Below are 12,773 nucleotides of genomic sequence, written 5' to 3'. Positions count from 1 at the left end.
CCACTACGTCAGAGAGGCGTGGAGGGAAATCGTCTGCTAACTTTTGAAACTCCAGATGCCATGTACCTTTCCTTTTCAACATCTCTGGGAGAAAGCGAAGTTTTCAACTGGATTTCTAGCCTTTATCTGGCTGAATGTGGTTTTATCCACAGCAAATATATGCAATCAGATTGCTGCCTCAGTCACTTACTGCAAGCCCCAGTAATGGGGACACTCCAGTTTTCTCCGAATGTTGATATTAAATGTTTATGGCAAACTAATTATACAAGACACCAGATTACATCCATTTTTATCTCAATATGTAATTTTGGCTTCTTTCAGTTATCACATCTGCATGGCACAGTCTACATCTTTGATTATGCAACACCCTCAATTCCAAATACAAGATGTCACTCTGCCTCAAAATTTTACCCAGTTAACTAAAATTAAACTAAGCAAAACTAAAACAAAACTCAAAAGCAATTCTGCACTGGGACATTACTTTTTAGGAATCAGCATTTCACCCATGAAATTGAAGACTAACAACAGTTCTTACACTTGGAGCACCATCTTGATTTAGATGAAATAATATCCATTGTGCAAATTACTGGTATTATTTACAGGTAAGAATTCATTCTTCACACTGCCACCAATATTAAGTACACAACATTTAATAAACTGGCCTCCCAACTGCCACCTGGTTTCATAGGCAAGTAATATGGCTGTACTTCCTTATTTCAACATAGGTCAGTTTTAAAAGTTCAACCATCCAATGTTTAGCTGCAAGTGTTACTAAGTTTATGCCAGGAACACACATTATCATTCAGAACAATGTCTCTCACTTAATTTCCGAAAACAAAAGAGCTGATCATGGATTACAGGAGGAACAGAGACAGGCTCGCGCCAATCAACAACAACACTGGTTGTGTCAAAAAAAGCACAACAGCATCTCATCCAGCTCAGGCGACTGAAGTAGTTCAGCATGAGCCCCCAAATCCTCAAGACCTTCCACAGGGGCACCACTGAGAGCATCCAGAATGACTGTGTCACCACCTGGAATGGGAAGTGCACCAACCTCGATCGCTGGGCACTGCAGAGAGTGGTACAGACAGCTCAGCACATCTGTAGACGTGAACTTCCCTCCACTGAGAGTACTTACAGCAGCCAGTGGATAAAGTCGTCCTGGAAGATCATCGGAGGCACCAGTCACCCCAACCACAAACTGTTTCAGTGCTTCCACCTGGCAAATGGTACCACACCATTAAAGCCTGGACCAACAGCCTACATGACAGCTTCTTTCTACAAACCATTAGACATGCGGAGTCATGACTCTAAGATTTTTATTCCCTCATATTGTGGGATGGATGCGAGATTTAAATAAATTCAAATCCATTACCTCAAGCTGCAATCATTCAAAGACAAAACGAAGATCATTGGAGAAAATGACAAACGTTTTTATAATTATGTAGACAGATAAAGACCGTGGGTAAACAATTGTTTTAGATCCACAATTAGTTATCCATCAAGAAAAAAGGACCACAGAAGCCTGCACTGCTCTCAAAGTCAATCAATCCTGAAGTATGCTGCAGTGATACAAAATAAAAACATTGCTCTTTAAAAAGAGTCCAGATGTAGGGCAAAATGAGTCCTCATTTGTTAGCAAGTGTATCAGTTGTATTTACCAGCCATCATTCCAGAAGCCAACTGTAAGAGATCTATAATTGGAAGACAATACCTTCGCACCTGTTAAAATTCAAAAATTTATATTTGTTTCCCTGTAACGTCACTCATTTTATCAAACTTTCAAATATGCTGCAGCAACTTGCACTTTGTCAAACAACCTGTGTATATGCAGTAAGGTAGGCTTTGTTGAATAACTGAATGCAGTAAATCTAGTCACACTCTGGACCAAAGCATCTTTAAGATACCGTTGGTGCCCATTTGTTTTGTTTGCATTGAATTCAAAATACCCAACATGCAGTAATTTAGAAGTCTGAGATATCAATATAGCATCAGGGCGGCTGACAGTGTAATACAAGTGCTATTATAAATTTGATGGCACTGTACAAAACACCTATACCCAATTGATAATTCATGAAACAAATATATTATACAGTACTCCACATGTGCACAATTATGCAGTGTAAAACCACTTAAAAGGATCCATTTGAAAGAAGTTTTCACATGGAGACTGGGTGACTGAGTGACCAGTGATCTATTGCCTGATATAGATAGATATGGCTGCTATCGCAATGTCACAAATAATGAGCATTCAACCATGGAAAGCAGGTTCACCACTAATTCAGCAAATGTTAATGAATAAACATGACTCATATACACTATGTGTACTTCTACAGTCTGGAGCAACATGTACAATATTGCTGCCAAACAGTTTTTGATGTCAGAGAATCAAATTTAGAATGTTCCTTTCATCAGTGAATTGTTCAAAGACTAAAAAATAAAAACGTAACACATTTGGTAATGCTTAACTGCACATTTATATGCAAAATGCTATAAAAATGCATTTCTCCTGTCCCTTCCTCCATCTCAATAATATGAAACACAAATCAGACCACACCTGATTTATTTTACTATACAAATCACTACAGCAGATGAGCAGTGCTCCTCTGCTGTCCGAGTAACCCTATCCGGATGTTTCAAGTGTTCAGGAAGAGGTATTATGTCCAATGAACACCAGCACTACAATTTAGTGATCACTACAGTCACCAAACTACAGTACCAGTTGAGTGATATTTATCAATGTTTCCTTCGAAAGGATCAATTATCCAGGGGTTGTAGAGCATTCCACAAAATATAAACAGCAGATTTCACTAGTTTTACCTTAGTCTTATCAGCAAACAGTTGAAAGAAAATCAGATCTTACAGATGTTCTTTAGACACTAAATCAAGCTTAAGGAATCCCAGCATATCTCTAAGTGCCCACTCACTTTTATCCTAGGTGACCTTTGATACTCTCACCCATTACCATCCCAATGGAAAGATGGAACTGAACTACTTCCATCTATAAATTTCAATCTGTACTATTCAGCCAAGTTTACTAATAATTTCTTCCAGATCAAGATCAACACCCAAATTAGGGACCAAGGTTTAGTAGATTAAGAGGGGCTCCGACCTTATGTTGCAGCCTTTAGAACATGCATGGGAAGTGAGCCTCACACTTGTGTAGTTTTCAGGGGGTGGGGAGAGAAGGTACAAGGGAATATAATAAATACCAGTATATTAAAATAAAAACATATTCTATGATTTCCCAAGCATACAAATACTCAGATGCACAAACAGATGCTGAAGTTCATGAGTTGGATACATTTACCTACTTTCAACCACTTAGATGAGAATTTTGTCAGAACAGACTATTTGAGACCAAAGAGGTTGTCTCTATGCTACATAACCAATTGTCTACCCCAGCTTCTAGAGAGGTATAGCAAGACCACATGTGGAACATGTGCAGTTCTGGACTCCCTGTCCAAGGATACGATTGCAGTAAAGTTTCAACAGATCCTGGGATAGTGGATTTGTCGTTCAGTGCAAGGTTACCGAATGTGTCCTCATTTAGATTAAGGAGGAATCTCAAAAATATTGTGATGGACACAGATCTTCCAGCTTTAGTGCTATAAACAGAAGACAGATGAGATGGAAAGAGTTGGAAGCAGTCACTGTGTAGATTCAAACAAGATGAACTGATTTCTGGATAATACAATATGGTGTTTCTGTCTGAAAATAGCTTAAAGGAAACTAGTGTTGAAACAGATCAACACTGATCTTTTAAATCACATATTGGGCTCAAAAGTTGAATGAATTTTGCCTGTCTCCACTTCCTATCATTTGTGGAGTATGGGTCCACACATTTGAGTCCTGATGAAGGGTCTCAGGCCAAAACATCCACTATTTATTTCTTCCCATGGATGCTGCCTGACCTAAGTTTAACCAGCATTATACACCTCATTACAACTAAAACTCTAAACACAAATTCTGTAACTGAAACCAATCATGACATCAGCTAAGGAAATATAAAGAGAAGGCCATAATATCTCTATAAACGCAAACAACAGGAATTCTGCAGATGCTGGAAATTCAAGCAACACACATCAAAGTTGCTGGTGAACGCAACAGGCCAAGCAGCATCTGTAGGAAGAGGTGCAGACGATGTTTCAGGCCGAGACCCTTCGTCAGGACTAACTGAAGGAAGAGTGAGTAAGGGATTTGAAAGTTGGAGGGGGAGGGGGAGATTCAAAATGATAGGAGAAGACAGGAGGGAGAGGGATAGAGCCAAGAGCTGGACAGGTGATAGGCAAAAGGGGGATACGAGAGGATCATGGGACAGGACGTCCGGGAAGAAAGACAAGGGGGGGGGGGGGGAGAGACCCAGAGGATGGGCAAGAGGTATATTCAGAGGGACAGAAGGAGAAAAAGGAGAGTGAGAGAAAGAATGCGTGCATAAAAATAAGTAACAGATGGGGTATGAGGGGGAGGTGGGGCCTTAGCGGAAGTTAGAGAAGTCGATGTTCATGCCATCAGGTTGGAGGCTACCCAGACGGAATACAAGGTGTTGTTCCTCCAACCTGAGTGTGGCTTCATCTTTACAGTAGAGGAGGCCGTGGATAGACATGTCAGAATGGGAATGGGATGTGGAATTAAAATGTGTGGCCACTGGGAGATCCTGCTTTCTCTGGCTGACAGAGCGTAGTTGTTCAGCAAAGCGGTCTCCCAGTCTGCGTCGGGTCTCGCCAATATATAAAAGGCCACATCGGGAGCACCGGACGCAGTTTATCACCCCAGTCGACTCACAGGTGAAGTGTTGCCTCACCTGGAAGGAATGTTTGGGGCCCTGAATGGTGGTAAGTGAGGAAGTGTAAGGGCATGTGTAGCACTTGTTCTGCTTACACGGGTAAGTGCCAGGAGGGAGATCAGTGGGGAGGGATGGGGGGGGACGAATGGACAAGGGAGTTGTGTAGGGAGCGATCCCTGCGGAATGCGGGGGGGGGGGGGAGGGAAAGATGTGCTTAGTGGTGGGATCCCGTTGGAGGTGGCAGAAGTTACGGAGAATAATATGTTGGACCCGGAGGCTGGTGGGGTGGTAGGTGAGGACCAGGGGAACCCTATTCCTCGTGGGGTGGCGGGAGGATGGAGTGAGAGCAGATGTACGTGAAATGGGGGAGATGCGTTTAAGAGCAGAGTTGATAGTGGAGGAAGGGAAGCCCCTTTCTTTAAAAAAGGAAGACATCTCCCTCGTCCTAGAATGAAAAGCCTCATCCTGAGAGCAGATGCAGCAGAGACGGAGGAATTGCGAGAAGGGGATGGCGTTTTTGCAAGAGACAGGGTGAGAAGAGGAATAGTCCAGATAGCTGTGAGAGTCAGTAGGCTTATAGTAGACATCAGTGGATAAGCTATCTCCAGAGACAGAGACAGAAAGATCTAGAAAGGGGAGGGAGGTGGCGGGAGGCCCCTGGTCCTCACCTACCACCCCACCAGCCTCCGGGTCCAACATATTATTCTCCGTAACTTCCGCCACCTCCAACGGGATCCCACCACTAAGCACATCTTTCCCTCCCCCCCCCCCCCGCATTCCGCAGGGATCGCTCCCTACACAACTCCCTTGTCCATTCGTCCCCCCCATCCCTCCCCACTGATCTCCCTCCTGGCACTTATCCGTGTAAGCAGAACAAGTGCTACACATGCCCTTACACTTCCTCCCTTACCACCATTCAGGGCCCCAAACAGTCCTTCCAAGCGAGGCAACACTTCACCTGTGAGTCGACTGGGGTGATATACTGCCTCCAGTGCTCCCGATGTGGCCTTTTATATATTGGCGAGACCCGACACAGACTGGGAGACCACTTTGCTGAACATCTATGCTCTGTCCGCCAGAGAAAGCAGGATCTCCCAGTGGCCACACATTTTAATTCCACATCCCATTCTGACATGTCTATCCACGGCCTCCTCTACTGTAAAGATGAGGCCACACTCAGGTTGGAGGAACAACACCTTATATTCCGTCTGGGTAGCCTCCAACCTGATGGCATGAACATCGACTTCTCTAACTTCCGCTAAGGCCCCACCTCCCCCTCGTACCCCATCTGTTACTTATTTTTATGCACACATTCTTTCTCTCACTCTCCTTTTTCTCCCTCTGAATATACCCCTTGCCCATCCTCTGGGTCCCCCCCCCCTTGTCTTTCTTCCCGGACCTCCTGTCCCATGATCCTCTCGTATCCCCCTTTTGCCTATCACCTGTCCAGCTCTTGGCCCCATCCCTCCCCCTCCTGTCTTCTCCTATCATTTTGGATCTCCCCCTCCCACTCCAACTTTCAAATCCCTTATTCACTCTTCCTTCAATTAGTCCTGACGAAGGGTCTCAGCCTGAAACGTCGACTGCACCTCTTCCTACAGATGCTGCTTGGCCTGCTGTGTTCACCAGCAACTTTGATGTGTGTTGCATAATATCTCTATTTTCCTTTTTAAAAGTAGTTAGACTTCAGAATTGCCAATAAGCCTAATTTTAACCCCTAATGAGCAGCACCAACATTGCTAAAACTTTATTCACAAAGTTTGCAATTTAAAGGAGCATTAGCATTGAGATAGACTCGTAATCTTTAATCGCAGAAGTGAAGCAACCTTTCAAGTTGTCGTATAAACTTTGAACTTTGCCAAATACATAGGCAAATTACAGAAGAGTTTAACAAATTAAAGGGTTGCAGTAGTGGAGGATGAGCAAGTAGTCGAAGTGTCTGCAGAGGAACCCTTTAGAATCAATAACAAATTCATAGAAAATGGATGGACTTAGAGTTTAGACAAAAAATTGGAGGCAAATCTCAACAGCGAAAGGCAGGACCTGGCAAAAGTCAATGCGAGCCTCTGCTCAAAGGAAAAACTTTTTTTTGGGGGGGGGGGTATTCACTGAGATGATGTGGAAGATGGAAAGTTTGCTTATGTATCTTTATCAGCAAGGGGGAAGTGTTAGATATATTGGCACATGTTCAGATGTACAATTCCCCAGAGCCTAACAGGGTATATCATCAAATTCTTTGGGAAGCAAGAACAGATTGCTGAGGCTCTAAGAATTTTTGGCATCTCTTGTTACCCAAGCTTGAGGTACCAAAAACTGGAGGTTGGGTAATATTCCCTTATTCTAGAAGGACAATAGGGATAAAGAAGGAAACCACAGACTAGTAAGCTTTGCAACAATATCAAGAAATATTGGAAAAATTTCTAAAATTCATAATCCGAAGGATTTACGTTCCACATAGGACCTGATGAGTCAACATGGCATTTTGGATGGGAAATCCTGTCTCACAAATCTAATGTTTTTTGAACTGGTAACTTAAAACATAGTTTACATTAATTTTAGAAGGGCTTTTGACAACTCCAGAGTTAGCAGACATGGCATCCAAGGGATGTTGCAAAATGGATCCAAAGTTGGCCTTCTAGTGCAGGCATAAGGTAGTGATAGAGGTTTGTTTGTCTGGCTGGAAGCTTGGAACCAGTGGTATATGCCAGGGATCAGTGCTGCCTCTGACCATTGCTGTTTGTCATTTGTGACCGTGACTTGGAGAAGCATGCAAGTAGAATGAGGACAGGACTTAGCCTCAAAATTATGAGGATAGATAGGACAGAGTCTCTTTTCCTGTACTGGGTGGGTCTAAAATGAGAACAGTTTCAAAGTGAAAAGGAAGAAATCTAAGGATCTGAAAGGCAAGTCCCCTGTTCCCTCCCACCTCCCCCCCAGAGGGTAGCAGTTATAGAACAGACACAAAAAGAAATGGTAAAATACTATTAAAGTGTTTTAATAATATTTGGACAAGTACTTGGATAGGAAAGGAGTGGAGGGATACAAGCAAATGGTGTAGATATGCATCACAATCAGGATGGAGTTGAGCCAAAGGACCCATTTCTGTGCTGTCCAGCTAACAAGCGTGGATAACCAACAAATGCTTGTTTAGTTTGCAAGCATGCAAAAATGCTCGTTCATGCAGTCGCTCCTGATTTCTGCTTTAACCTGATGGTAAAATAATCACCAATCCAAGAAGGCGGTAGCAATGAGTTTAGATTAGATGAAAAATATTTGAGGCCTGGGCATGAAACAATGCAGAACAGGCATGATAGGGCAAATAGCCAATTTCTACTCTCAATTATTATTGTCTTTAGAACCATAAATGCAAGAACTGGGTCAACAAAGCCACTGCATAAGCATTATTTTAGTCCCCAAGAACTATGGACCATCTAAGCAAATTCACTCAATATAAATATCTGGATACACTTACACTGTACCTGCATAACAGTCAACCCATTAGAAGATACAGAATGACAGTGCAAGTATTAGCAGCACTCCAGAGCATCAGTCATTCATCTCTTTCACACAGAATCCAGTTAACCAGCATCATGACTTGTCTTGACCTCATTTAACATTCTGCATATCTGAAACCAGTAATGAAAATAATGCCCATTTCTCCCTGGCCCAAGGATCTGAAATCGAATTTCAACACTACAAATTGTCCTTTGGCTTATATAAACTGAGCAAGGGGATACTCTGACACTGGACCCGTAGCAAGTGAATGTTGTCTTAAATTCACAAATTCCTCAGTTTGAGCCCCAAAGTACATTACTATCTTGTAAGTCAATTTTCTCAAGTATAATTGAGAGTTAAGACCATCAGATTTGTACATGTTGTTACAAATACACTCTGCCATGCAAGATATTTGCATCTAATTAAATAACTAATAACACCATGAAAGGAATAGTTACCACCACAACAAAGTTAAAAACAGAAAATACAAGAGATTCAGATCATGTAATATCTATGGAAAGAGCAGAGTTAACATTTCAACAAGTTTATCATTATTGTGATCAAAGGTCAACTAGAAACATGAACATTGTTTTTTCTCTCCATAGATTCTACCTGACATACAAAATACTTCCAGAATTAGTGTTCACTTCACATTTCTAGCACCTGCAGTTTTGTTACCCTACATTTTAAATACTTAAACAATACATGAAGGAAACTGCTTAAATTTCACAGGCAACACACATTGAAGTTGCTGGTGAACACAGCAGGCCAGGCAGCGTCTCGAGGAGGAGGTACAGTCGACGTTTCGGGCCGAGACCCTTCGTCAGGACTAACTGAAGGAAGAGCTAGTGAGAGATTTGAAAGATTTTTCAGGAGCTCCTCCTTCAACCCACCATCTACGTCTCCAACTTTCTCACAATTTTAGTGAATGACCTCTTAAATTGTGCTTTGGCCACATTTGATCTGCTAAGGTAATTCTCTAATTTAACCATAGTGTTGCCTCTTCAAATTCAAAGCGCTTCCAGCTGTACATCCATTCATTACATCAGTGTATCTGCTAGATACTCAACACTGAGCCCTCACTGCCTCTAGGAATCCAGTTCTTTGATCAAGCTTCAAGATAGGAATCAGAACCTTGCTTTCCGCTCCTCCCTACAATACTGTCCATATTAGAAACTTCAGAGATGTCTAATCCCATCTTGAAGATAATTTTCCCTTCAATTATTGCAGACTCTAAAATTTGCTCTCCAAAAGCCCCAGCTATTCGCCAGAAGCCACCCTCTTGCCAAGATTATGATCACCATATATCCAATCCAGTGATGGGGTTTAGTCTCTGATTGTTAAAGCTCAATTCTATTTATCTAAATGTACTTTCAGCTTGAAAAACAGCGGACATTTCAGGCTCGAACCTTTCATTGCAACTAGAAAGAAAAGGGGAAGCCAGAATCATCCCAGCCTCTTTAATGCCACTAAAATATGGTTTGCCTTTCTTGCCCCTCCTTTTAACAATTTTGAAATTCAACTCAGTCTGTTGCAGGCACAATCCTTGCCTCCCTTATTCATTCAATATACAATCAGTCTTAAAACCTGTCATGTAACCAGTACTTCCTCATTTCATTCTTCCCTTTTCCCCCAGTAGCATGCTGCATACATCACATGCTAATCCTTCAACTGCTAATTTCTACATAAAATGACCCTTGATGGCCTCTGTATTTCCAATGAAAATAAACTAATCAAAACTGTTTAAATAGGAATATTATGAACACATAATTGGGCGACATAGAAGCAGGAAAAGTTATATAATAGTGTATAACTTTTTCCTGTGAAATAATCAGATTCCATCATTTTAAATCAGTACATTGCAAGTCTTGCATTTGAAACAATACCTGTAGATTCATCGTGAACTTCAATTTTGCCCTAGCAATGACCTGCAAACTGCTTGCTTATACACTAATTACAACACCTTTTCAGCATTAAAATTGTACCAATTCCTACAGAAGTTATCAAATAGAATTTCACTGTTTGGGTAATTTTATGACAAAATACCAGCTACGCCTGTTCAAGAGACTGAAGCCATCTGGGTGTACACTCAAAAATATTAACCTTAAATTACTCCTAATCAGAGGTATTCAGCAACAATCATAATGGCACTAAGTTCAAAGTTTTAAATGTAAATAGCTCGTTAAATCAAACTCAAATCAAGCAGCGTTTTGAAGACTAAAAATTGCAATTAGAATTAGAGCACTGTACATCTAACAGAGGAACATTGGTGCGACTCAAAAAACATTTTAGTGGAAGGCATGATGATAAATCCATTTTAAGGAGCCTATAACTGAAGCGTTTATTACGGACGACGGGGGGGGGGGGGGGAGAAGAGAAGAGAAAGCAAGGTCTTGTTCAGTAATTACGTATTCCTCAAAAAGCTCAAGGCACTTTTAGTGTTCGATGTCTAAAGCTAAAGAGTAAAACACGCTAGTAGGCCAAAGCCTACATAATATCCCTGAAAAGTTTTTCGCAGCAAGCCTCTGGCAGCTACAGACGCAGTGCGGTCTCATAGTTAGCTGACACAGCTACGAGTCTCGCTGACATTTTTTTTCCGTTGGGCAAAATGGTAATCTTCATACCCTTAAGTTGACAAGCGGCCTTTACAGATGCAGAATAATCATTAAATCACTAAACTCAACGAGCAAGCAATCAGCCAGCATCCCTAGTCGGATTTCTTACGCCCCCCCCCAATCCTCCGAAGAGAAAGGATGGCTGGGGGTGGGGGTAGTTAAGGACAAGTGGGGAATAATTACTGCTGCCCAAAGGAAATTGGAACTTATAGAAGGGGTCACAATGGGGACGAAAGTACGAAGAACCGTTCAGGTTGCAGTGAGATCTGGGTGGATCTACAAACATATGGAGGAACACTAGTGCAATTCACCTAGCCAGAAACCTCCAGGAAAGTACATATAAGTAAAAGAGCCACACATGGCAAAGGCTCTTCTGCTTTTTTTGTGTGTGCGAAGTCGAGTTCTCGCCATTCATTGGAGGGAAGCACATGTTCTTCGTCAGCTCGCTGCACAACCTACTCCCAACATCCACTCAGCCTTAACCCACCCCCCAACCCCCATCAAGCAGATGGAAAGGGAGTAGGAGCCCAAAACTGGACGGGAGGGCCTGCGTCAGTCGAGGCCTACCCACGGCACGGGCCGGTGGATCGTGCTCACCGGCCCCAAGGCTGGAGTGGGAACTCGACAGTGAAGGCCAGAGGCAGGCCGGCCAGCAAATATGGCGACCGCCATCTCTCCCGCCGCTCGCACCCGGGCCTCAGGCCCTATCCCCACACCCCCTCCCCCTCGCATTAACCAACCACCCCCCACCCTCACCTCCCCACCTCCAAATCCCCCTCAGCCACCCCCACCTCCCCCCCCCTTCGCGCCGGCCAAGCGGCCTCTCACCTGCCTGCCGGTCTCGCCTGCACTTCCTGGGACTGCCAAGCTGATGCAGTGCGAGAGAGCGTGTGCGCTACACGTCTTCCCTGCCCCCGGCGGCGGCGGCGGGGAAATAACAAGGAGGAGGACAGGGCCCTGGATACGGCTCGCACTAACTCTTCCCTCTCACACACGCCACACGCACGGATTTCGAGTCCGACTTCCGCAGCTACACCACTACCGATACCACAAAACCAAAAAATAAAAAGAAAGGCCTCGACGCCGGGCTTTGGCCGTTTAATCCCAGTCGGGTCCGGTTAAAAAGCACTCGTCGTCCGATCGCTCGCCTCGACAGGGAGGGGGAGGGGACGGGCAGCACCAGGGGAGGGGCGAGCCCGGCAAACTTAGCGCCGGAAGTCCCGCCTCCCCCGCTCCGAACGCCCGCCCACCAACGGCGGCCGTCCATTGCCAACACCGGCCGTCAATCATCTGGCTTTCCCGCCCTCTGCTCCGTTTTAATTAATGGGAAGCTAGCGGATTTGAGCGTGGCGGTGGGTGGTCGGGGTGCCAGGGCTGTTACACCTTCCGTAACTTAAAAATCAATGGTTGCTTTGGGAGGGGTGGATGTGGCGGGGCAGCATTTCTCTTTTGCTTTCGGTTCCCCGTGTTCAAGCCGACCATGAGATGGTTTGGCCGGAGCGGGTGGGAGGTGGTGTCGGTGCGCATGTCCACGCTGTTTTGGGAACTTGCACAGCTATTTTGTGCCCCACTTTCAAACGCAGGACACCCGAAGTATCCTTCTTCATCGCGTGACAGATTACTGAACAGTGCAAAACCGCTTTCATTCTCAGGTGAAGCAAAGCAGAAATACAGAATAACTATCTTTCCCTGCAAACAACCCACTTATGCTCAAGAACTTTAAACATATCGATGCTGGAGACGGGATGTATGCGTTTTTCAGTCTGTCTCCCTACAGAGTTTCCCGCCTTCTTCCCGTGTGCCGCAGTGCGTAAATGACGCTTGAGTGCACCTGGAAATGAAATCAGCTCTTTTCAGCCATCATTGCATGAGGCTGC

At 43.9% G+C, this 12,773-nt stretch overlaps 1 protein-coding gene across 2 annotated transcripts in view; it reads right to left on the bottom strand.

Annotated features, from left to right (window-relative positions):
- The window catches only part of larp4b (La ribonucleoprotein 4B), a 100,452-nt gene extending 88,371 nt beyond the window's left edge, over positions 1–12,081 (bottom strand). For both annotated transcript variants that reach the window (XM_072254011.1, XM_072254013.1), the window contains exon 1: positions 11,725–12,081. The gene's annotated coding sequence lies outside the window, so the exon portion shown is untranslated. The remainder of the gene's footprint in view (positions 1–11,724) is intronic.
- Positions 12,082–12,773: the final 692 nt, after the last annotated feature.

Source organism: Mobula birostris, chromosome 3, assembly GCF_030028105.1.
Source record: "Mobula birostris isolate sMobBir1 chromosome 3, sMobBir1.hap1, whole genome shotgun sequence".
Classification (NCBI taxonomy): domain Eukaryota; kingdom Metazoa; phylum Chordata; class Chondrichthyes; order Myliobatiformes; family Myliobatidae; genus Mobula; species Mobula birostris.
This window is presented reverse-complemented; position numbering and strand designations above follow the sequence as displayed.